This window comes from Dendropsophus ebraccatus, chromosome 1 (genome assembly GCF_027789765.1).
Source record: "Dendropsophus ebraccatus isolate aDenEbr1 chromosome 1, aDenEbr1.pat, whole genome shotgun sequence".
Lineage (NCBI taxonomy): Eukaryota > Metazoa > Chordata > Amphibia > Anura > Hylidae > Dendropsophus > Dendropsophus ebraccatus.
In genome coordinates this window covers 79,239,456-79,265,323 of record NC_091454.1, presented here as the reverse complement: position 1 = coordinate 79,265,323, position 25,868 = coordinate 79,239,456, and positions in this window count along the sequence as shown.

Sequence of the window (25,868 nt, the reverse complement as noted above, 5' to 3'; positions counted from 1 at the left end):
AGCAGATGATTGCTGTAGTGATAATTCAGAGGCGTTATAATAAATGTAGGCTGTAAGAGTCAAATCAGAAGAGGAAAAAATAATCATGGTGGATTACCCATAAATGACCCATCAGATAAATTAGGTATATACAAGGCATACACAAGTGCCTTTACATTATTCTTCAATGATAGCCTAGCTTGGACTAAGTAAGCAAAAAAGAAAAAAAAATGATTGAAGTAGTGCTTCTTCAAATATGTCCAAAAAGCATTTAATTAAAAAACAATCATATCAATTCACAACCCATAGTATTAGAATGGCCAAAACATGAGAACATTTTTATGAGACAATACAAGATTCATTATTTTGAAATGGTAGACAGGATCAATGCTGACATTACCTTTAAATGCCTTTGCACTGCATATAGAATATACATGAACTATCCTCACTGATTGCTGCAAAAGCATTACTAATATCATCAGTTCTGTCTAATCTATTAATTACAATGCAAAATGATCACATTTCCAGAAATAGATTAAGAATATATTGTTATCATAATCTCACTTCCATACATGAATTAATGTGCAGTGCCTTCTGCTTATTACATATGTATCTGTTAGAAGAGAGTTCATTGCTATTCCAGCTAGTAATATTTCTACTTTCCACATATGTGTTGTAAATATAGTAAATGTATTGTACATATATTACACATTTCATTTATTTATAATACTGCAAAACTTTGACAATGAAAATTGGGTTAAAACATTGCTTGTGAGCCAATTGTTTACCTATATCATATTATGTTTTTTTCCAGAAACATAAAGCTATTCAGACAGAAGATAAAAAAGTGAATGTACATGAGCAGGCATCCCAGCCCTTATCCCTCCAGCACAATTCACTGATGAAAATGATCGATAAAAGAAATTCATTCTTGGTTTTGTGACTTGATTATTCTCAAAGTAAGGGCTAATTCACCACCTACTTGGCTATATTAGCGTTTCATGGTTTTATGGATTTCATATGATTTTATATGGAGGCATTTTGATGTTTTTGTCTGGCTATGGGAAAACAAATTATATAGTGCTTCACTGAACTGAGACTGAAATGTAGGCCCTGACTTTGAAAGCACACAGGCCCATTTGGTGTTAGCTGAATGTGAAACAAGCGAATAATGTTTTTCCATTTGTGTGTTATGGCCGATCATGGAATACATCAGAATCTACAGAATACAAACCAAACTGAATAAAATTGGAATGACACCATGTGAAATTTGAATTTCCCTTTAGGAAAATTTTGATTGTCGTTGACAGGAGGCATGACCATATTTTTTAATAGAGACCCCATAATCTTTATAACACTCTATTAAAAATATGTCCTTGCCTAACAATGGCAGTGTTCAAGAATTATGTGAGTTTAAATATGATTAAAAAATGCATGCTAGGCCCATTTACCTCTGATTTATAGGCTGTACAGGGAAGTGCTGCACAAAGATAAAATGATGCATGACATATCCACCAAACAACAACCCCCACTGATCCCTATATCAAACATATTTGATTAGAATTGTCAGGGGATGGGGAGGCAGGGGCAAGACAAGATAGTGAGCCCTAACGCTGAACCCACCAACTGTCCCTACCTACTTGCCTCAACTGGCCCTAGGCAGCCGTGGACAACCACGATGACGTTCCCTGCACTGTATATGTGCACACAGAACAAGACAAACAAACAAACAAACACAATGAGAATAGTCAGCAAACCAGGTCACAACAGTCAGGCAGCAAAAGTACAAAAATCAGGATCCAATAGGCGTAGTCAAAGTCCAGGCAATATGGTCAGGGGCAGGCGGCAAGCAAGGGAGGTCAAAGATACAAGGCAAAGATCAGGATAAGTAAAGAACAGAGGACACAAGCAGGCAAAGACAAAGTAAATAACCAGCAATGAGTGCAAAGACTAGTTATATAGGAGGCCAGGGCTCTGATCCAGAACGTAATTGGAACATCCCCCTGATGTCCAAGCACAGACACCTGACAACAAAACAAATCCACTGGCAGGAAAACTTGTCAGTCAGAGCAGAACCAAAACACAGATTAACCCTGATATGGCCAGACAGAAATAAGCAGGTGAAGTCCACCTGATGTGTCCACCAAACAAAGTGAGCAGATAAACCAATGTTCAGGCAAAACAAAAAAGAATACAAGAAATCAGCGCCTTCTCGGCCACACAGCACGAGCCGAGGGGTAGAGATGAGTGAACCGGTTTGCCCGGTATGGGATTTTTGGAAATCCGCTCCGAAATTTTTTTTCCCTTGCTTTCTAAAATGGCAGCCGCCATTCTAGAAAGCAGGAAGTGTTCCGGGCAGGAAAAGTGCTTTCCCATGATGCCTGGAACACATCCAATCAGCAGGGAAAAACAGTACAAAAACCAATTATCAGAAATAATCAAATAATATATCAAAACAATATTCCTGCAATGGAAAACCAAGTTAGGGTTACCAAGTCCAAATTGAGTTCCTGTGGTCCTCACTCCAGCCTTTGCTGCAGGAGACCCCCAATTCTCTGTATCCTTCTTCTAGAATATTCCTCCGGTCTTCCCAAGATGTTCTCCCTTCCTAATGCCCCCAGTCATGGTTTCTTATACTAATTTTCAGCCTCCCCTGGTGTCCATTTGTCGCTTTGATCCCTGGGATTTCTCCTCCCTCTCCATGCACACAGGAATCAAGCCACTTTCCTATATTAGCATTTTTACACCTAGGTATTTACACCAAACTGACAGGGGATATCTCGACTGGTTGTTATAACTGTTGGCCTTTCCAATAGCGTTGGGAAAACTTTTGTCATCAGGAAGTCTCTTGCAATATCCAGGCCTTCTGATATTTATTACTTCCCTGATAATCTGACTTCAGACTTGGCAATCTGAACAACTGGAGTCTCCATTGTTTACAAGTACACAATTATATACACTATAGATATATATCACAATATAATAACCATACACATTTCATCTCTTTGTGTATCTTACAGATATACAAGTCCTATACTTCTGATAGTGTGTGTATATCACATCTGTCTTATCCTGAGAGACAAAAATACCTGGTTCAGGTGCATAGCATTGTATCTTAAAAAAAGTGCTATATACCCAATTTCTATACTTGGACCCTTCTGATTGAAAGTGTGTATATCACATCCGTCTTATACTGAGAAACTAAAGTACCTGGTTCAGGTGTATAGCATTGTATCTTAAAAAAGTGCTATATACCCAATTTCTGTACTTGGACCCTTTTGATTGAAAGTGTGTATATCACATCCGTCTTATACTGAGAGACTTAAATACCTGTTTCAGGTCTATAGCATTGTAGCTTAAAAAAGTGCTATATATATATATATATATATATATATATATATATATATATATATATATATATACACTACCGTTCAAAAGTTTAGGGTCACCCGAACAATTTTGCGTTTCCCATGAGAAGTCACCCTTATTCACCACCATACGTTGTGAAATGAATAGAAAATAGAGTCAAGACATTGACAAGGTTAGAAATAATGATTTGTATTTGAAATAACATTGTTTTCACATCAAACTTTGCTTTCGTCAAAGAATCCACATTTTGCAGCAATTACAGCTTGGATTCATCCGTCCACAACACTTTTTTCCAGTCTTCCTCTGTCCAATGTCTGTGTTCTTTTGACCATCTTAATTTTTTTTTTTTATTGGCCAGTCTCAGATATGGCTTTTTTTTTTGCCACTCTGCCCTGAAGCCCAAAATCCCGCAGCCGCCTCTTCACTGTAGATGTTGACACTGGTGTTTTGCGGGTACTATTTAATGAAGAAGCCAGTTGGGGACCTGTGAGGTGTCTGTTTCTCAAACTAGAGACTTTAATGTGCTTATCTTCTTGCTTAGTTGTGCAACGCGGCCTCCCACTTCTTTTTCTACTCTGGTTAGAGTCTGTTTGTGCTGTCCTCTGAAGGGAGTAGTACACACCGTTGTAGGAAATCTTCAATTTCTTAGCAATTTCTCACATGGAATAGCCTTCATTTCTAAGAACAAGAATAGACTGTCGGGTTTCAGATGAAAGTTCTCTTTTTCTGGCCATTTTGAGCATTTAATTGACCCCACAAATGTGATGCTCCAGAAATTCAATCTGCTCAAAGGAAGATCAGTTTTGTAGCTTCTGTAACGAGCTAGACTGTTTTTAGATGTGTGAACATGATTGCACAAGGGTTTTCTAATCATCAATTAGCCTTCAGAGCCAATGAGCGAACACATTGTACCATTAGAACACTGGAGTGATAGTTGCTGGAAATGGGCCTCTATACACCTATGTAGATATTGCACCAAAAACCAGACATTTGCAGCTAGAATAGTCATTTACCACATTAGCAATGTATAGAGTGTATTTGTTTAAAGTTAGGACTAGTTTAAACTTATCTTCATTGAAAAGTACAGTGCTTTTCCTTCAAAAATAAGGACATTTCAATGTGACCCCAAACTTTTGAACGGTAGTGTATATATATATATATACCCAATTTCTATACTTGGACCCTTCTGATTGAAAGTGTGTATATCACATCCCTCTTATCCTGAGAGACTAAAATACCTGGTTCAGGTGTATAGCATTGTGTCTTAAAAAAAAAAAAGTGCTATATACCTAATTTCTATACTTGGACCCTTCTGATTGAAAGTGTGTATATCACATCCGTCTCATCCTGAGAGACTAAAGTACCTGGTTCAGGTGTATAGCATTGTATCTTTAAAAAAGTGCTATATACCCAATTTCTATACTTGGACCCTTCTGATTGAAAGTGTGTATATCACATCCGTCTTATCCTGAGAGACTAAAATACCTGGTTCAGGTGTATAGCATTATATCTTTAAAAAAGTGCTATATACTCAATTGTTGACTACTGTTGCTCCTGCCTTGCCTCCATGTTGGCTACTGCTGCTCCTGCCTGGCCTCCATGTTGGCTACTGCTGCTCCTGCCCGGCCTCCATGTTGGCTACTACTGATCCTGCCTGCCCTCCATGTTGGCTACTGATGCTCCTGCCTGTCCTCCATGTTGGCTACTGCTGCTCCTGGCCTGGCCTCCATGTTGACTACTGCTACTCCTGTACTGGCCTCAAATGACTATTGCTGGACCTCCACTGGCCTCCAATGACTACTGCTGCTTCTTCACTGCATTTGTGACCTTTTTCCTGCATAGACCCTGTAATGGTGAGTTTCCTGCATAGACCCTGTAATGGTGAATATTAATGTCTAAAAAAAAAATTGACTTTGAGATATCGAAAAGATAATGATGTTACTGACATGTAGAGCCCTAAATTCAATCAAATACCCTACCCCCGTATTATATAGATGCTTTAAACTATGAAATCCGAAAAAATCCGAAATTTGCTCGGACCGAACTCTCCGAAAAATCCGAAACTCCAATCAGACCGAACTTTTGAAAAGTTCGCTCATCTCTACCGATGCGCGCATCACACTCTGCAGAGATACAGTCCTGACAAGAATGTCCCAGATTGACAGTGCCAGTACACTCAGAGATTATACAGATTGAGGCTATGTTCACACTATGTAAATTTACAGCCCTAGTTCTCGCCGCAGGACCACGGCCGTAGATTTGCGGTGCGGACACAGCCTCGGTTTCAATGGGATCCGGGCGGAGCATGCACACGTCGTATACGTTCCTGCCGGATCCCATGAGGCGCCGCAAAAAACTGACAGGTCCATTATTTGCGGCCGGAACTCAGTGAGTTCCAGCCACAGAGGGACCTGTCAGTTCACACAGTGAAGCGAGTGGCTCCGGTCGCTTGCTTCAATGTGTGCTATGGGAAGCTTTAATGCGGGCGCGCGCTGATGCACCCGCATCAGAGCTTCCTGGGCGGATAGATCATCCGGCTGGGGTCACGGAACGGCCGGATGTCCACGTAATGTGAACATAGCCTGAGTCTGATCCCGGTACAGTCCCTAACTTCTACCAAGTGTAATGAAATATTCTATACACAGAGAATCCAACAAAGCCTGTGTACTAATCAGTCTTCATGAGACTGATTTTATTTTTTTATATTGTTGGGGCTGCAAAGAAAATAATAAAAATGCTATGCTCCTTCGGCAGTTACAGCCCTTTCAGCCAATCACTGACTGAAGCAGGGCAATGCTGCAGTCTATAATTGGCCGAGCAGGCGGTCACTGTCGAGACAAGTCTGTCTTGGAAGTGGCAGGGGACCTGAAGACAACACAGGAGGACCCCCCCGCCCCAGTAGCATATTAGGTTATAATAGCCTGTTTATTATTTTCTTTGCAGCCCGAGAAATATATAACAATTTTTTTACTATGCCTAATACCCCTTAGGGTGCGTTCACACCTACAGGATCTGCAGCAGATCTGCAGCAGATTTGATGCTGTGTTCAGTTATTTAAATGAAATCTGCTGCAGAAAATCAGCTGCAAATCCTGTAGGTGTGAACGCACCATTAAGGGCATTTTGTTTATCTTTTTGATTGCCATTTGTACACAAAGCCACATGAAACTGAAGATGCAAACATGTTTTACATTATAATACAGAGAAAACAAGTTCCATCCATTAAGTAATGAAACAGCAAGTCATTTTTTATTAAAATGATGTATTGTTTTGAACTAGAGAAGCAAGCAGTAACAATGACTGCTGATGAAAAAGAAAAGGCAGTTCAATAAAGATCTCTGATTTTTATCATTGTGTGACATTCATTGTGTCTCATAATTTTTTCCAAGTCAACACTATCTTGTAATTTTTTTTTGTTTCTACTTTCATTTATTATTTTATGCACATGATGGCATTTACAAATAAAGCTGGCAGCTACTCATATGAATACAAATGTTATGAGTTTTCTATACCTTCAAGGTTAGGGGAGGCAGGTGTATATCTCAAACACCACATGCTGGCATGGTTTTGCCTGAATGCAATGAATGGAATATACACCTACCCCACCAATAATGTTATATCAAAAGACAGACATGACATATATTTAAGCTTTGTTAAAGTAAGGCTGGGTTCACGATACGTTTTTCAGTCCAGATGGAAAAATGTATTTCTTTGTGTGCATCAATTTTGATCAGTTTTTCCACCGACTTCCATTATTAAAAAAAAGGATCAAAATGGATCCGTTTTTTCTAACTGACACAAAAATGAGGGTGACTATGTTTATGTGTCCGTTAAAAAAAAAAAAAAACTATCCGTTTGATCCGTTTTTTTCCTTTTTTTAAATAATTAAAGTCCATACAAACATACAAAAACGGATGTACACAAATTCATCTGTTTTCCATCCATTCTTTCATCCGATTTTTGCAAAAATGGATTGCAAAACAGTAGTGTGAACCCACCCTTAGATTGCGAGGCATATTCAAACCTTATGGCTGTTTGGTGCCCAATAAGAAGATCCAGAGACTTTTCTGATTGAGTAGTTTCCTGTGTAGATTTCTAGCTCTCAATAATGGAATAACGTGCTCCATACCCATAGCTAACATGTAGGAAAAATGTCCACTGTCTGGACAAAGTTGATACATTACAATTTGAATATTTATGTCCACACAATGTCTGGGTATTCTTTCAACCCCTTGCCTCTTCAGCCTGTTTTGGCCTTAATGCCCAGGGCCTATTTTTCAAATCTGACCTGTCTATCTTTATGTAGTGATAACTCTGCGATGCTTTTAACTATCGCGGTTATTCTGGTGAACGTCCTTTTACTTTTTAGACTGTTAGAGGGCTTCGAAATTTTGCAGCGATTTTTCAAATTATCAGGAAAATTTCAAATTCTGATTTTATTAGGGACCAGTTCAGTTCTGAAGTGTATTTGTGGGGCCTGTATGTTAGTTACCCCCATAAATCCTTCCATTTTAAAAACTACACCCCTCAAAGTATTCAAAGTAGCATTTCATAAGTGTATTAACCCTTTACGTGTTTCACAGAAATTTAAAGCGACTCTGTACCCACAATCTCACCCCCAAACTGCTTGTACCTTCGGATAGCTGCTTTTAATCCAAGATCTGTCTTGCGGTCCGTTTGGAAGGTGATGCAGTTATTGTGCTAAAAACAACTTTTAAACTGGCAGCCCCATGCCCTACGGTAGTGGCCTAGATTGTGTATGCATTAGGCTGGCACAACATCTCTGTCCCTTCTCCCCGCCCTCCTCATCATTAGGAATGCTCCAGGCAAATTGCCTCCTATTCGTCACCTGTGTCAGCCCGGCACATGGGCTGGATCATTAAGACACCAGTGCAAATGTTCAGCATGGAGAAAATGTTCCAGTGGCATTCCTAATGAGGAAGAGGGTGGGGAGGAGGGGCGGAGGGGTGGTGCAAAGTTAGGGCACAGATACTCCCGTAGGGCATGGGGCTGCCAGTTTAAAAGTTTCTTTTAGAACAATAACTGCATCACCTGCCAAACGAACGGCAGGTCAGATCTTGGATTAAAAGCAGCTATTCGAAGGTACAAACGGCTTGGGGGGGTCAGATTGTGGGTACAGAGTCGCTTTAAGCAAGTTGGAGGAAAATTTTAAAATTTTATTTTTTTTGGCAGATGTTCCATTTTAATATTTTTTTCCCCTCTAACACAGCAAATACTAACTGAGAAATACCACTCACTATTTATTCCCCATGTTTCAATGTTTCTACAAATCCCCCATATGTGGCCGCAGTGTGTCCCCTGACTTAACCACAGGCCTCAGACATGACAGAAGCCTTGTGTATTTTTGGGGTCTTTTCTTATTTCAGTTTTTTTATAGCAATTATATCATGTCACAGAGGCCTTGCGGTGTCAAAATATTTGTTTAAGATAAGTTGACATTCCCATCGGTACCATTCTGGGGGACATGTGACACCCTGATCATTATTTATTTAATTTTTTATGAGGTGGTACAAATGCAAAAAACACAATTTAGCAGCTGTTTTTCATTATTTTTCCTCATTACCCTGTTTACTATACGTTACATATGACATGTTATCGTTATTCGTCAGGTCGGTACGGTTACAGCGATATCCATTTTATTAGCTTTTGTTATAGTTTATGGCATTTATATTATAAATACTGTTTGTGTCTTGCATATTGTAAGACCTGTACTATTTAAATTTTTTCGCCAATGGAGTTTTGTGAGGGATTTTTTCTTGTGGCATAAGCTGACGTTTATAGTAGTATACCTTTTGGGTACATGTGTCGTATTAATAGCTTTTTTCTGTATGTTTTAGGGGGTGGGATTAACAAAATTTAGTCATTTTGGTAAGTTTTTAATTTATTTTTTTATGGCATTAATCGGGCGGTATAATTAATGTAACGGGTTAATAGACTGGGTCATTACGGATGCAGCGATACCAAATATGTGTACTTTATTTATAGGGGATCATTTGTAAAGGGGGATAGGGAATGCGTATATTATTTATTTATATTTATTTATTTATTTATTTATTTATTCATTCATTCGTGTATTTATTTAATTATTTAATTTATTTGTTTTGATCAATTATTTATTTATGTGTTGTTTTTTTTATTTACACTTTCAGGTGTATTTCTACAGTATAAGGCTATGTTCCCACTACGTAAGATGGGCCGGTCTCTGCAAAGATCATTCCAGCCGGTACTTAAGTACCAGCCGGATGATCTTTCCGGACGCAGTGTTCTGATGCAGGCGCATCAGCGCGAGCCCGCATCAGATTTTTACACAGCACACAATGAAGCTTGCGGCCGAAGCCACTTGCTTCATTGTGTGAACTGACAGGTCTTTCTGCGGCCGCAATTCACTGAATTGCGGCCGCAGAAAACTGACATGTAAGTTCTTTGCGGCGCCGCATGGGATCCTGGCTGGAGCGTATACAATGTGTATACGCTCTGGCTGGGATCCCATAGAAGAACAGGCTGTGTTACACACTGTACGTAGTGTGAACATAGCCTAATGCATTACTGCACATGATGTGTGCTGCAATGCATTATATACTGAATAAGCAGTCAGTGAATAATCCGGGGGGAGAGAGATTCGGGGAGGGGGGGGGGGTCGGGGATGCAGATCCGGGAGGGGGAACGGGACGGAAGGCAGACCGAAGGGGAAGGGGGGCCAGGGGGAGGATCAGACAGTGGCAGCGGGAGGAGGCAACGTGCTGCAGCCCTCACTCGTCGCACAATCGGTGGGAGGCCACAAATCTCCCCATAGACGATGTGGTCACATCGACCGCGGCATCTATGAGGTTAACTACCCGGGCAGTGGCAGCAGGCGGAGGCTGTGTGACACAGCCTCCTCCAGCTGCCTGATTGCTGCTAGGGACAGCGGGGGGAGCCAGGGAAAGCATGATGTTTTGGGAAACGTCATGTTGCAGGAACTACCTGCTTTACATGACGTTTCCCAAACGTCATTTTGTGGCAAGGGTTAGTTAACTGTAGTACCCAAAATAGTACCCCAAATGTAGTATATATGGGAGCTTGTACTGCATGCATAAAAAAGTGTTGATGTACTATTAACCAGTGAAATTAAAGAGAACTGGTTCACTTCTTTAGTTTTCATTGATTCTTTTACACTTAGGCTTATTTTTGTTTCTATTGTTCAGCCATTTTCTGGTGAGCTGGTGTGGTTTGTTATTTGTGTATATTACAAAAATGGATTGGGTGTGGAGCCTCAAGTTCTAAACAGGCTGTATTGGTGTTTGCCTTGCACCTTAAAGTGACTCTGTACCCACAATCTGACCCCTCCAAACCACTTGTATCTTCAGATAGCTGCTTTTAATCTAACATCTGCCCTGGGGTCCGTTCAGCAGGTGATGCAGTTATTGTCATAAAAAACAACTTTTAAACTTGCAGCTTCGTGCCCTATGGCCGTGGCTTACATTGTGTATGCATTAGGCTGGCACCACCTCTCCGTACCTCCTCCCCACCCTCTTCATCATTTGGAATGCTCCAGGCAGATTGCCTACTATTCGGCAGCTTTGTGAATACTGAACATTGGCTTGATCGTTAAGGCATCCATGCAATGTTCAGCATGGAGAAAATGTTCCAGTGGCATTCCTAATGATGAAGAGGGTGGGGAGGAGGTACGGAGAGGTGGTGCCAGTCTAATGCATACACAATGTAAGCCACGGCCATAGGGAACGAAGCTGCAAGTTTAAAAGTTGTTTTTTATGACAATAACTGCATCACCTGCCGAACAGACCCCAGGAGAGATCTTAGATTAAAAGCAGCTATCCGAAGGTACAAGGGGTTTTGGGGGTCAGATTGGGGGTAGAGAGTCGCTTTAAACTCATTAATTGCTCCCACGTCTGGCTCCTTCATGGCCGCACACAGTACAGGGTATTTTTATTCCACTTACAAGATAAAAATACTTGTTTTTTCTCAAATTGCTGGATGGACTAATTACGGTAAACTGATTTGCGACTTTTTTGTGTGTGGTCTACTTTATCGGTCCAAACCCTTATGAGGCGGATACCAATTGCCCCGTAACAGGGATAAAATTCCTTTTAATGCATATCTAATAAAAGTTAGATTTTATACGTGATTCTGGGAAAATAAAATTCCTTCCCAACATCAAATATACAAAATAATATAACTAATGTATTTATTTTTTTTACCATTAAAGTCAGTCTGAAAAAATGTTAATTTCCGCATACATTGTAAGAAAAAAAAAATTATGTATGCACATATATACACTCTCGTACACTATCTGTAGAAGGATTTTTATAATAAACCAAGTCCTGTTCATTTCATGTGAGCTGACTCCAGTGTGTTCTTTTTGGATGTAATTCTTTACACAAAATGTATTTTCTATTCATAGAAAAATAATCTAGTCTTAAAGTGGAGCGTGCTTGACCAGAATGCAGATATAGAAGTTACATGAGTTACAGCAACTTCTGTCACTGTGACATGTCATTTTCTAAAGCAATAATGTAATTTATTTGATATAAAAATGGAATGCTTATGCAGTCATAGTAACATGAAAATAATACAGAAAATTTCACCATTAATTGATCACCATCTGCAGGCACAGGACTCAGGTTGCATTGATGTCATGTCCAGTGAACTGCTTCATATTGATATACTGTACGCCTGCCAATAGAGTGCTGAAATGAAAGTGGTACTCAAGCTGCCATCTTTCAAAAGGTAAATACCAGAATCTATCTATCTATCTATCTATCTATCTATCTATCTATCTATCTATCGCTATAGACCCTAACCAAATTTAAAAGTACTGTATGTAAAATAGAAACCAGTGTAAACTGCCCAAAGCAACCAATCACAGCTCAGCTTTCAGTTCTGGTTGCTGTGAGCAATTTGATAAATCTAGGTCCCTGAGCTTGACACTGGATAAGGAATGGCGTAATAGGACCTAGACCGACATAGTTTGAAGACCTTAGACCATAGCCCAAAGTTATTTACCTATCCTATCTCCTTCTGTGTGTGATACTCTTTATTTTCAGTTGCTGCTGCACGCAAGAATGTATTTTTAGAAATAAAAAACAAGTGCATATTGGCAGGGCCATGTTTACAGTTGAGCTCAATATTTTTTAGAATAAAAAAAACTAGATAAACTACAATTTGCTAAAAATACAAATTTATGTGAAACCTGCATCTTTTAACTGGAGCTCATTCGTTATATTTTATTTTTTTAAAGACAGTATTTTCTTTGGTGGCTACTGTAACAATGGCTTGCAGAAGCAATTCTAAAAGGGTTTAGCTTTCTAAATTACAAAATGACACTCAGTTGACACTCATTCTCATAATATTTCTCGGTCAAAGCAAATATAAGGTGTGTGCAAATTGACGTTTCAAATTATGTGCTTAATTTTCTCCATTTATCTAAAAATATCTGTTTTAAAGTGACCTTTTGTTCTTGAATTCATCTTAACCATTAGTTAAAATGTATTGAACTCAATCACTCATTACCGAGCACCTCAGAAATGCAAGCCTTTCATACAAATAATTGAAATGGCACTGGCAAAGATATGACATTGCTCCTGCTTTTAACATACCGTGCCATCATTTGTTTTATCTTTGAAAATAACATTTTTATCTTGAAGGTTTTGAAGGCTAGATAAACCAGATCTAAATTAAAATAAATGTAAAAACATATTCCTTTTATATACAAACCCATTTAAGAAAAACATTTCATATATTCACATTCAATTTGTATTCAATAAATTTAGAATGATGAAAGCTTTTACATTTGACATTCAATTTATTTGCAGCTTTATTAAAGTTGAAAATGTTGCAGTAGAAGATAAACCTTTGGCACTCCAGATGTAGTTGAACTTGATCTGTTTACTTAAATAAGAAAATTTGTTTTAGATCAACTGTTGTAAAAAAAAAAGGTATAAAGATTTGTAAATTGCTTTTATTTAAAAATCTCAAGTCTTGGAGCTGTTACCAACTGCTGTACAGTATGTCCTGCAGGAAGTGATGTATTCTTTTCAGTCTGACACAGTGCTTTCTGTTGCCACCTCTGTCCATGTCAGAAACTGTCCAGAGCAGTAGCAAACCCAATAGAAAACCTTTCTTGCTCTGGACAGCTCCTGTTACAGACAGGTGGCAGCAGAGAGCACTGTGTCAGACTGGAACATTTCTGACTGCACTAAAAGCTTGACAGGAAAAATGCACACTAGAAATAAGGTTATATTTAAAGGAGAAGTCGAATCATACGAAGGATTCCCCAGGCTGCGGGGGAAGGGAAGAGGATAACAAGCACCCGACTTCACCTGCTGAGTTCTGTCTGGCCATGTCATGGTTAATCTGTGTTTTGGTTCTTCTGTGACTGACAGGTCATCCTGCCAGTGGATCTGTTTTGTTCTCAGGTGTCTGTGCTTGGAGATCAGGGGAATAGTCTAATTATGTTCTGGACCAGACCAGTGGCCTCCTAGATAACTAACTTAGTCCCTGCCTGCTTGTGTCTCCTGTGTAATTGCATCTCCGAATCTTTGCCTTTGTATCTTTGACCTCCCTTGCTTGCCACCTGCCCCTGACCATACTGCCTGTACTTTGACTACGCTTCTTGGATTCTGATTTTGTACTTTTGCTGCCCGATTGTTGTGCCACAAATAGTTTACTACTATTCTTTATTGTGTTTGTTTGTCTGTCTTGTCCTGTGTGCACCTGTACTAGTGCAGGGAACATCTTTGTGGTTGTCCACGGCTGCCTAGCGCCATTTGAGGCAATTAGGTAGGCACAGTTGGTGGGTTCAGCGTCAGGGCTCACTGTCTTGTCTTGTCCCTGCCGGCCGGTGCCTGACAGCCACACAAGCAGTTATAAGGAAGTTGGTCGATTTAGCGCTGCCACTTGTTATGCGAGGAAGCCAAAGAGATCTGCTAGTCTGGGATGCAGCCAGCACACACCGCGCTAAGAACATAAAGAAATTTCTTCATGAAAGAAAAATAGATCAAATAATGATTCCCGCAGAAATGATGGCCTATCTCCAGACTTTTGGTGTTGCAATACAATTTGCGCATGGAAATTAATGACTACATTGAAAATAGAATGGAGATAAATCAGTGAGGAAACATTGTGAAGCCTAAACGGCAAGAGGTTGTGACTTGGGTGCAGAATTCATGGGAGAAAATCACTGACAGTTGTGTTGTAAATGCACTAAGAGCAGACTACCTTGACAAGAAGTACTCATTTAACCCCTTCACGTCCACAATACGGCTATATATGTTCCTGCTGCCGAGGCCTAGTGCAGCAGGAATGTATATAAACTTTTGTGGCTGTGAAGGGGTTTTAATGTGTGTGGGGCCATTTAATGTGATCAGCACCGCACACATTAAAGGCCCCGGAACCAAAGGTCATGACAGGCAGCCAAAGTCACACATTAACACCTTGAGGCTGGGTTCACACTACGTATATTTCAATCAGTATTGTGGTCCTCATATTGCAACCAATACCAGGAGTGGATTAAAAACACAGAAAGGCTCTGTTCACACAATGTTCAAATTGAGTGGATGGCCGCCATTTAATGGCAAATATTTGCTGTTATTTTAAAACAACGGCTGTTGTATTGAAATAATGGCAGTTATTTACTGTTATATGGCAGCCATCCACTCAATTTCAACATTGTGTGGACAGATCCTTTCTGTGTTTTTAATCCACTTCTGGTTTTGGTTGCAATATGAGGACCACAATACTGACTGAAATATACGCAGTGTGAACCCAGCCTTAATGTTGTGAAGCATTTAAGAAAGTCAGTGACAGGATAAGCACCTGTAGTTGACTGATCGGGCCCCCCCGCCAATAGTACTGATCAATGCTATGCTATGATCAGTATATGCAATCTAATGATTGTATATTTAACTGTAAAAGAAGTTGTAAAAGAAGTGTAAACGTTTTTGGTTTCGATAAACACAAATCTATACTAAGACAAAATGAATAGTATTAGGGAGAATTAGGCATAACAAGTATTTTTTTTTTTTACCTTCATCAATCTTCCATGTTTCTAAATAAAAAGGGCCATGTGAAAATTCCAGCACACTAAAAAAAACTCTAAGTGGTTCTTGTTTATAGAATTTAGATACCAAGCCAGTGTCTGCTATCATAATTTAACCCTATCTATATAGGGTTATAGTTTTTTTTCTCTTAGAAAAAGGGTAGGCCTTTCTTTTTAATTTTATATAAAACCTATACAACACAATCAGCATCTCTATTCAATAACACGTAGAAACACCATCATAAAAACATGAGGAACATTCTGAAATAAAAGAGACTTAAAAAAGGCATGTATTTGGCATGTATTGGCATTTATTCTTCTTGGGGCCATTTAAATTTTTTAGTTGTTGCAAAAACTATGCATTCTTCTTTATTTCTAAAATATATTTGGGTCTGTATTGTTAAAATTCTATAAGGGTGCCCTCACACATCCTTTTTGTGTGGCATTTTTTCTATGCATTTACATTTTTCAGGCATTTTTCACTATGTGTGAACTTTTTTCCCCTTTGCCATTGCATAACCTAGTTGCTGGACCTCAAAAGGTGACAAAAAGCGCCAGAAAAAAAACAAACAAACAAAAAAAACATAAACTGAAGTCTATGGTAGAAAAAACACCACAGTTTGCCAAAAAGCGCCACACCCTCAGCATGTTGCATTTTGGAAAAACTGTCAATGAGCCTCAAAAACCCCAGGAAGGAAAGAAAAACGCCACAAAAAAAAAACAACACTATGGGGACATTTAATAAGTACAGCGTTTTCTGCGCCAGGCATAAAAATGTCCCTGCAGCGCCTACAGTATGGAGATTTATGTAGAGGCGCACTGCCTCTACATAAATCCCACATGCACCAGTGTGTGCGTCGGGAAACCTACGCCAGCTCAGAGCTGGTGTAGGTTTCCTTATCATTTTTCGGCCAGAAAAATGATAAATGAAGCGGATCCAGAGTCTGCGGCCCCCAATCCCCCCTTGCCAAAGCTGATGTAAAATGGGCAGATGCAAATATTTATTTGCAAAAGAAGGCCATTTGTGAATAAATTTATTCGCATCTTGCCATTTTACACCAAAAAATACAACTTTCACTTTTGATAAATTTCCCCCAATGTGTGTACGGCATATCATACACTTCCACTGACCATTAGATACCATCTGGCAACTGGCATTTAAAAAAAATGCCAAGGGGTATTTAAGGCTATGTTCATACGTCAAAAATAGAGAAAAGGTGGCCAATTTTGATATTTATAATAACGCTCGTTTTAGACGCAATTTAACTGACTGCAATGGCAATGCATTGAAGTCAATGGGAAGACGGACTTCCAATGCACACAATACATTGAATAAAGGACGTTTTTGCTGCGGGTGTCAAAATAATGAACATGATCATTATTTTCGGACGTGTTTTGCAAACAGCAGGCGTTTTTTGTTAGTAATTTACACACAGTTTTTCTTTTTCCACCGTTCTTTCTCCTTTTTACAATTAAACTCAATGGACTTTTCAATTAAGCCAAACCCAAAGGCCAATTAATAATCCTAAACTAAAATAATGTCCAAACACCAGTCATTGCACCAAGGGGAGGCCAGACAGCTAAATAATGTCCAATATTTTACACTCAAAAGAACGGACGTCATTTTTAACAGAGCTGAAAAAACATTGTGTGAACATGGCCTATTTGTGTTTTTTCCCATGATTTTAAGGCAGTGTGAAGCCAACCTAATGCTCTAGTTACTATAGAGTTACCTATAAAGCTAGGTTCACACATTGTAAAATAAAAGCAAAATATGACAGTAAGGCTGTGTTCAAACAATGACGATTTGCAGATGTCTTTTTGGCCAGCCATCAATTAGACATTTATAGATGGCCATCTTTTGATAATAATGACTGCAAATAATAATCAGGATCCAAATAAATAAAAGACAAATGGCATCTGCTGACATCTGTTATTACTGCATTGAAGTCAATGGAATAACAGCTGCCTACTGCACACAGTGTATTGAATAATGAACGTTGTTTGCGCAAACGTCAAAATAATGTTCATGATAATTATTTTCAGACTGCTATTGCAAACAGTGGACGTTATTTTTAAATTGTTCACACACAGTTTTTCTTTTTTCACTGTCCTTTTACCGTCTTTAATATTAAACTCAATAGCTTTTCAATCAAAGACAATTAGTCCACCTGAACTAGAATAATGTACCGACAGCTGTGTCATTATAATGACGAGAGTCCAAAAAGCAAAATACTGACATGATTTTAAGAAAAGAAAAAAGGAAAGAAAAAACATCATGTGAGCCTAAAATATGGCTGCGTTTTATACAGTACTTATTTTGCTTTAATTTTGCTGTTTGTGAACATAGTCTAAAACTCAGAATATGCCTGGAAAAAAAATCTCATTGTTTGTGGAGTTATTTTGCACCCAAGGAAAGGCCACAAAAACTATTTATTTAGCGAGTCTAACTGTAGTTTTAAAGCTCACCTAGCTTACGAGGGACCTCTGGAAGCAGTACATAGTCATCGTAGTAATTTTAATCAGAATACTAAAATGTTATCCTTAAAAATAGGTTGGCTGTATTTTCACGGGATATTTGCTTTTACAGAATGTCTGATTGAACCTATTATAGCCAGATGATTTTTTCATTTATTATTTGGCACAAATTATTGTTAATTTTGGACCTTGTATTAAATCTTGCTTTTGCAGTTCTACTTCCTGCTAGTGTAGCATGCAGTACAGCTTAGAAAAACTCATGAGTGCAGGCCAGCCATAATTCTTTGTCTCTGTTTGCCACCACACTTTTTCTATATTTAACCCCTAGGTGACCTAGGACGTACCGGGACGTCCTGGAAGTCTGTCCCCAGACGACCCTGGACGTACCGGTACGTCATGAGCTATGAAGCGCGCTCCAGAGCGGAGCGCGCTTCATAGCAGATGGGGTACGGCTGCAATCAGCATGCTGCACCTCACTGTTAATGACACGCTGCAGCGATCGCCCTGCAGCGTGACATTAACTCCTTAAACGCCGCGATCGCGGTCACTTACCGATCGGGACCCCGCAGTGTGACTGCGGGGGTCCCGATCGGTAAAACGGATCGCTGGAGGTCTCTCACCTGCCTCCGTGCGGTCCGATCGTCGATCTGTTCACTGAGCCTGCACAGGCAGGCTCAATGAGCAGAGCGCTGATAACACTGATCAATGCTATGCCTATGGCATAGCAATGATCAGTGTATAAAATCAAAGTAGTGTATGTACAAGTCCCCCAAAGGGACTTAAAATGTGTAAAAAAAAAAAGTTAAAAATCACTAACACACTACCCCAAAACCCCTCCCCAATAAAAGTTTAAATCACCCCCCTTTCCCATTATATAAATAAAACAAATAAAAATAAATAAATAAACAAACAAACATATAATATACCGTAGCGTGCGTAATTGTTCGATTTATTAAAATATAACAAGCGTCATTGCGAATGGTGAACGGCGTACACGAAAAGAGGGAAAAAGTGCGTGGATTACCGATTTTATGTTACATTATATATAAATAAAAATTTATAAAAGTGATCAAAACGTCCGATCTTCACAAATATGGTATTAATAAAAACAAGAGATCATGGCGGAAAAAATGACACCCCATACAGCCCCGTAGGTGAAAAAATAAAACTGTTATAAGCGTCACAATAGGCCCATTTTATTAATATTTAATTGCCAAAAAAAAAGGATTTCATTAAAAAAATATATATAACATTAGAGAATCTGTGTAACCTGCATATGGTTGTGTTCGGGCTGACCTATAGAGTAATAGCATCACGTCGCTTTTACTATATAGTGCATTACGTAGACACAGGAACCCCCCAAACGTTACTATATTGCATTCTTTTTTACGATTTCACCAATTTATATCTTCATAAATAATATATTTGGGATTCCGTCATACATGTTATGCTAAAATGAAAGATGCCATTACAAAGTACAACTAACAAGCCATTACATGGCCTTGTAGATATAAAACTGAAAGTGCTAGAGCTCTTAGAAGGGGAGGAGGAAAAAACGAAAGCGCAAAGATCAAAATTTGTGCGGTCCACTGGGTCATTTTGGGCCTGGTCCTCAAAGAGTTAAATTAGTAGAAATGGGAAGATTGAAAACATTAAAAGCAGTGGAATATATAGTATATGTTGTTTATGATGAGCTGCATATAATCAGTGACATGCAATTGTTTAATATAACACACGTTGAGAGATGAAATGAGTAAGGGAAAGAAGTGGGTGGGGTGGTGACTAAGAGGGTACCAGATTGCTAAACAAACTGACACAGTTTTGACTATGATATATACATTTTTAATTAGGAGACACCGAGCTCCTCTTTCTTTCTCTCTCTCTCTGCAGGAGGAAAATAATCCTCCTGCAGAAGCAAATGACATTGCTTGCCTGTCTAACCTAGTTTTGAAACTACAAAAAATCCATTTGCTTGGGGGGGGTGAATAGTTGTACACAGTACTACAGGTTCCAGAATGCATTGCTTTCCCTCATCTGTTCATCACAGTCTTCCACTCTGCCCTTTCCCGCCCAAATATGTTGCAGAACATCTAGGCTGTGTTCACACATTGTAGTTTCATTGTGTTACTGAATTAATTGCAGTCATCACTGTATCACTTCATTGTAGTCCCACTCACACAGCACACTGTTACTACCTGTAACACCACACAGCAAGCTGTATTCTCTCCCTGTAACACCACACACCACACTGTATTCTCTACCTGTAGCATCACACAGCATGCTGTATTCTCTACCTGTGACACCACACAGCACGCTGTATTCTCTACCTGTAACACCACACAGCACGCTGTATTCTCTACCTGTAACACCACACAGCACGCTGTATTCTCTACCTGTAACACCACACAGCACGCTGTATTCTCTACCTGTAACACCACACAGCACACTGTATTCTCCACCTGTAACACCACACAGCACACTGTATTCTCTACCTGTAACACCACACAGCACACAGTATTCTCTACCTGTAACACCACACAGCACGCTGTATTCTCTACCTGTAACACCACACAGCACGCTGTATTCTCTACCTGTAACACCACACAGCACACTGTATTCTCTACCTGTAACACCACACAGCACACAGTGTTCTCTACCTGTAACACCCCACAGCACGCTGTATTCTCTACCTGTAACACCACACAGCGCACTGTATTCTCTACATGTACCACCACACAGCACACTGTATTCTCTACCTGTAACACCACACAGCACGCTGTATTCTCTACCTGTAACACCACACAGCACGCTGTATTCTCTACCTGTAACACCACACAGCATGCTGTATTCTCTACCTGTAACATCACACAGCACGCTGTATTCTCTACCTGTAACACCACACAGCACGCTGTATTCTCTACCTGTAACAACACACAGCACGCTGTATTCTCTACCTGTAACACCACACAGCACGCTGTATTCTCTACCTGTAATACCACACAGTATGCTGTATTCTCTACCTGTAACTCCACACAGCACGCTGTATTCTCTACCTGTAACATCACACAGCACGCTGTATTCTCTACCTGTAACACCACACAGCACGCTGTATTCTCTACCTGTAACAACACACAGCACGCTGTATTCTCTACCTGTAACACCACACAGCACGCTGTATTCTCTACCTGTAACACCACACAGCACACAGAAAAAAGCAGTTGGGAAGACAGCGTCCTTCGTGAATTAAAAAAGTTTCTTTATTTAGCCATATGCATACACAGAAAAAATCACGACGTTTCGGCTCCTCTAATACATCCTGAGCCTTTCTCAAGTATAATGTTACTAAGTGCTAACACCATATTTATATACAAGGTAACCAATCACCGATTACAAACATTTAAAATCATTAACCAATCCTTGGTATAGTGGGCGGGGACACAGATCACAATTCATGATATATCCATCATATCCATAATTCAGACCTTTTCATATATATTAGCTTTCTCCAAAGCCTATTTAGTCCTCATACCATCTCCTTGCGGCATCCGATCTCCTACCGATCTCCAGAAGACTCCATTCCCCGGCCGCACACATCACTTCCCCAACATCGCTTGTAAACATAGAGAGTGCGGCTGCGCACATCCAGGGTTTCCATAGGTGAATTCGTTGCCATAGTAATTTGATGCTATCCACTTGATTGGTTCATGGCTGTGTCTCTTCGCACTGCGGAGTAATACCCCCCTTCCAGTGAGCGTCTACCAAAGCCATAATCACGGCTAACACCGGTGCAGTCAATTATATTAGTACTAAGAAGAGCAAGCCGATTCCACGGCTAAACGTACTGTTCACACTCGGGATTGCGGCAGATGCAAAGCTCACATTTCAGGCTGCAATATCTTCTATGTCCACTTGTCACATCATCCGCTGATAGCGCTCATATCATCAGTCATTTAGAATCATCTCAGTGATATTGGGTTTATATCTTCATCATCGCACAGATGACAATCGCAATGTCCTTTAACATATCTTATTCTTTTTTAATCAGGCACTCCATTGTGATTTATATTCACCAAGTAGTCCGAATTATGCGCTAGCCACTCTCCCCATGTCTCCAAGGTAGACGCAGGGAACCGCAGCATGCCTCCAGAGAACCAAAATCCTTCTTCGGCCAATGGTTGGCCAAATGCCGCTAAGTGTGAACGGCCCCTAATAAAATAGTAAAAAGTATTTATATTAAAATCAACAATAAAAGAGCAGCACAAAAATGAAAACAAGTGAGTAGGTTACTGATGGGGGATTTTACATGAATACACCAAGGTTGTATTCTAGATTCATACCTCGAGGCCAGATACAATCCAAGGTGTGAATCCAACGCATCTTTTTGTTTTAATAATTTCTCTCTGTCTCCCCCTCTACGTAATATAGGCACACTGTCAATTATTCTAAATCTGAACTGACTCACAGTGTGTCCACACTTCACAAAATGCTTTGCCACCGGGTGCTCAATTTTCTTTAGTCTTATGGTACTCTTATGATTGTTCATTCTAGTTTTAACCTCAGTAATCGTCTCCCCAATATATGTTAGTCCACATGGGCATAATATTTGATAGACTACATACTTGGACTCGCAAGTGTACCTCTGTTTAATGACATATTTTTTACCCGTATGTGGATGTTGAAAAGATTCCCCTTTTAACATGTTATTGCAATTGCTACAATGTAGACAAGGGAAATTGCCATTTTTTGCTTTTGCTAGAGTTCTCTGACTCTCCTTTCCTGATCCCACATCAGAATGGACCAAGACATCCCGTATATTTTTACCTTTCTTATAGGCCATCATTGGTGGTTGTGAGAACTCAGGTATCTTGTCACCCAATCCCCTCTTCAACATCGACCACTCACTTCGCAGGATCGCTGCTATTTGGTTGCTATATGGGCTATATACAGATACAAAGGGAATACGACCCACCCCCTCTACTCTCGCTTTGGGGACCAAGGTATCCTCCCTTGTTACTGTGTACAACCTCTCCCTATGTCTGTCTAATAGCCGTTTAGGGTAGCCCCGTTTTTGAAATTTTTTACACATAATATCAACATTTTTATCTAGATTATCTCCATCACTAGTAATTCTGCGTACCCTAAGTAATTGACTCCATGGGAGCGATTTTAGCATCGGTTTAGGATGGTTGCTATCGTAAAGAGTCAAGTTATTTTTGTGTGTACTTTTCGCGAATAAATCCGTCTGTAGTTTACCCTCCCTTACATATACCAAGGTATCCAAAAACTGTAGTTCTACCTTAGAGGAGACCATAGTGAATCTGAGTTCTTCATGTAAGTTGTTGATAAAATCAAAAAGTGCATTTAGTGGTTCTGTAGGACCCTCCCACACCACATCATCTATATAGCGTCGGATGTGATCCATAAAGGGCGAGACAAAAATGTGCTGCTCCTCGAGGGCGGCCATATATAAGTTGGCATAGGCTGGGGCCACATTGGACCCCATGGCCGTCCCTCTACGCTGCAGAAAAAACGTGTCCTCAAATAAAAAATAGTTCTTCCGGAGGACAAACTCCAGCAATTGCAACACAAAAGAAATACCCTCAGGATCACATCCGGTGCTGGCGAGCGCCACATCTACGGCCTCCAACCCTCTCTCATGTACAATGGACGTGTACAGGGAACACACATCAAAGGAGACCAATGTCACATCAGATAGGTCTCTGACATCCAAGGCATCCAATTTTTTCAAAAAATCTGTAGTGTCTTTAACAAATGACTGCATATTGGTTACCAGGTTATGAAGTACTCTGTCAAGGAAAATGGATACATTGTTAAACAGGGATCCACACCCCGATATGATAGGTCTACCCGGGGGATCCACCATACTCTTATGTATCTTGGACAATACATATATTACAAGGGTTCTTGGATTATTCACTATTAGGAAATCAGCTAGTTTTTCATCTATTACCTTGTTATCTCTCGCAACCTCTACCATGTCCTGTAATTCTTTCATTAACTCAAATTTAGGATCATAACTCAGTTTACAATACACTGCTTCATCATTCAGTTGTCTCATGATTTCACATTTATAATCAGAGGAATTCATTATAACAAGGGCACCCCCTTTATCTGCCGGCTTAAATGTTAACTCTTTCATATTGCTCAGTTCCTTCAAGCATTTTCTTTCCTCAGAATTCATATTAGACCGACAGTTAGCATGTTGTTTTTTTAAGACCTCATTTTTTTTAGTGACTTACTGGATATATCCTTCTATTAAGTTATTAGACCTGGGAGGTTGAAATGTACTTTTATTGGATAGACCTAGACTCTTTAATTCAAATGTATTTTTTTCCAGATTTTCTGTATGTATACCCATTACATTATCCTTATCACAAAAAAAACCTTTTAGTCTTAAACGTCTAAAAAATGTCTCAAGCTCAATGTCCAGACCAAACCAATCCACATCCATTGTGGGAGTAAACGAAAGTCCTTTCTGGAGAACCTGTAACTGAATGGGAGTTAGTTCATGTGTGGAAATATTTACCACTATGCTCTTGTCTGTTGTCTCGTCTGGTATTTGTAGCTCGGTGGTTTCCCACGTTGTCTCCCACGGCTTTTTGGAGCTTTTTCCATGTTTGCGGCCACCTCTCCTCGTCCTGTGGCCTGGCTTGTACTTGCCCCTAAAAAAGGTTGTTGGCCTTCATCCATGGAGTCCGACTTTACCGAGGTATAACCATAGTTGTCCATATTGCGTCGTCTGTTCCTCCGTATATTCGGTTGTTGGTTCAAAAACCACGTATAGACGCGGCCTAAACGATAGTCCTCCGAGTCTCAAAACCACTTATTCCGTTTTGTATTTTCAATATCCGTACGGTGACGCTCCAATATTGTTTTCATGCGATCCTGAAAAGAAGTAAATTCTGCTTCCGAAAGAGAAGATTTTAGTTGAGTCTCTAATATATTGTTTTTCTCTAATAAAACGTCAATTTCCATTTTTAAATATTCCACATTCAGCAAAATCATGTCAAAAGTATATTTATTCGTAATTTCTTCAAATTTCTGGCAAAACATTTCATTGTGTGGAAGGAGGTTTGGACGCAATTAAGGTTGCATACCCCTTGGTACTCTCTGTGCTTTATAATATTCAGTTAAGGTATTCTTATGTAATTCCCAAGCAATCAAACGTCTAGAGTCCTCTTCAAATTTCCGTTTCATTAGTTCTACAGTCGGGGTACTTAAAAAACCAGTAGATGTATCCCCACCAATAACCCTACTCACATCTTCAGCTGTGTATGCAAATGTCTTTAGCATATTTTGTGTATTAGTCACATTTACATTACCAGAGGCTTGTATATCCATATCCAACGGATTATCCGCCATCCTGGGACCGCACGCTCCCTTTTAGCCTCCTTGTAGTTCCAATTCGTTGTGGAAGCAGCTGAATCCCTTTATGTACGCACAGTCCTCAGCTGGGTTGGCTTATACCCAGCACATAATCCAGAAAAAGCAGTTGGGAAGACAGCGTCCTTCGTGAATTAAAAAAGTTTCTTTATTTAGCCATATGCATACACAGAAAAAATCACAACGTTTCATAGGGAGAGGTTGGACACAGTAACAAGGGAGCATACCTTGGTCCCCAAAGCGAGAGTAGAGGGGGTGGGGCGTATTCCCTTTGTATCTGTATATAGCCCATATAAAACACAGTAATCACTGAACTCAAGGAGAACAGCGAAAAAAATTCCAATGAAGTACTCAATCAAGAGTCTCCACTGATGCCCCCAAAAATTTAAATATGCAAAACAAGAGTCCGTGGAGCCTCAGTTATGAGTCTCAAAACACGGGATAGCCAGATATCTCTAGCCTGTTGCCAACGGGGTGCCTCCATGATGGGGAGAGCACCACACCACCCTGATAAATAACCCCTTAAGTCCCACTCGGTTGCGAGTATTGGAACATAGACAGGGAAACAACAGGGTGGCCCC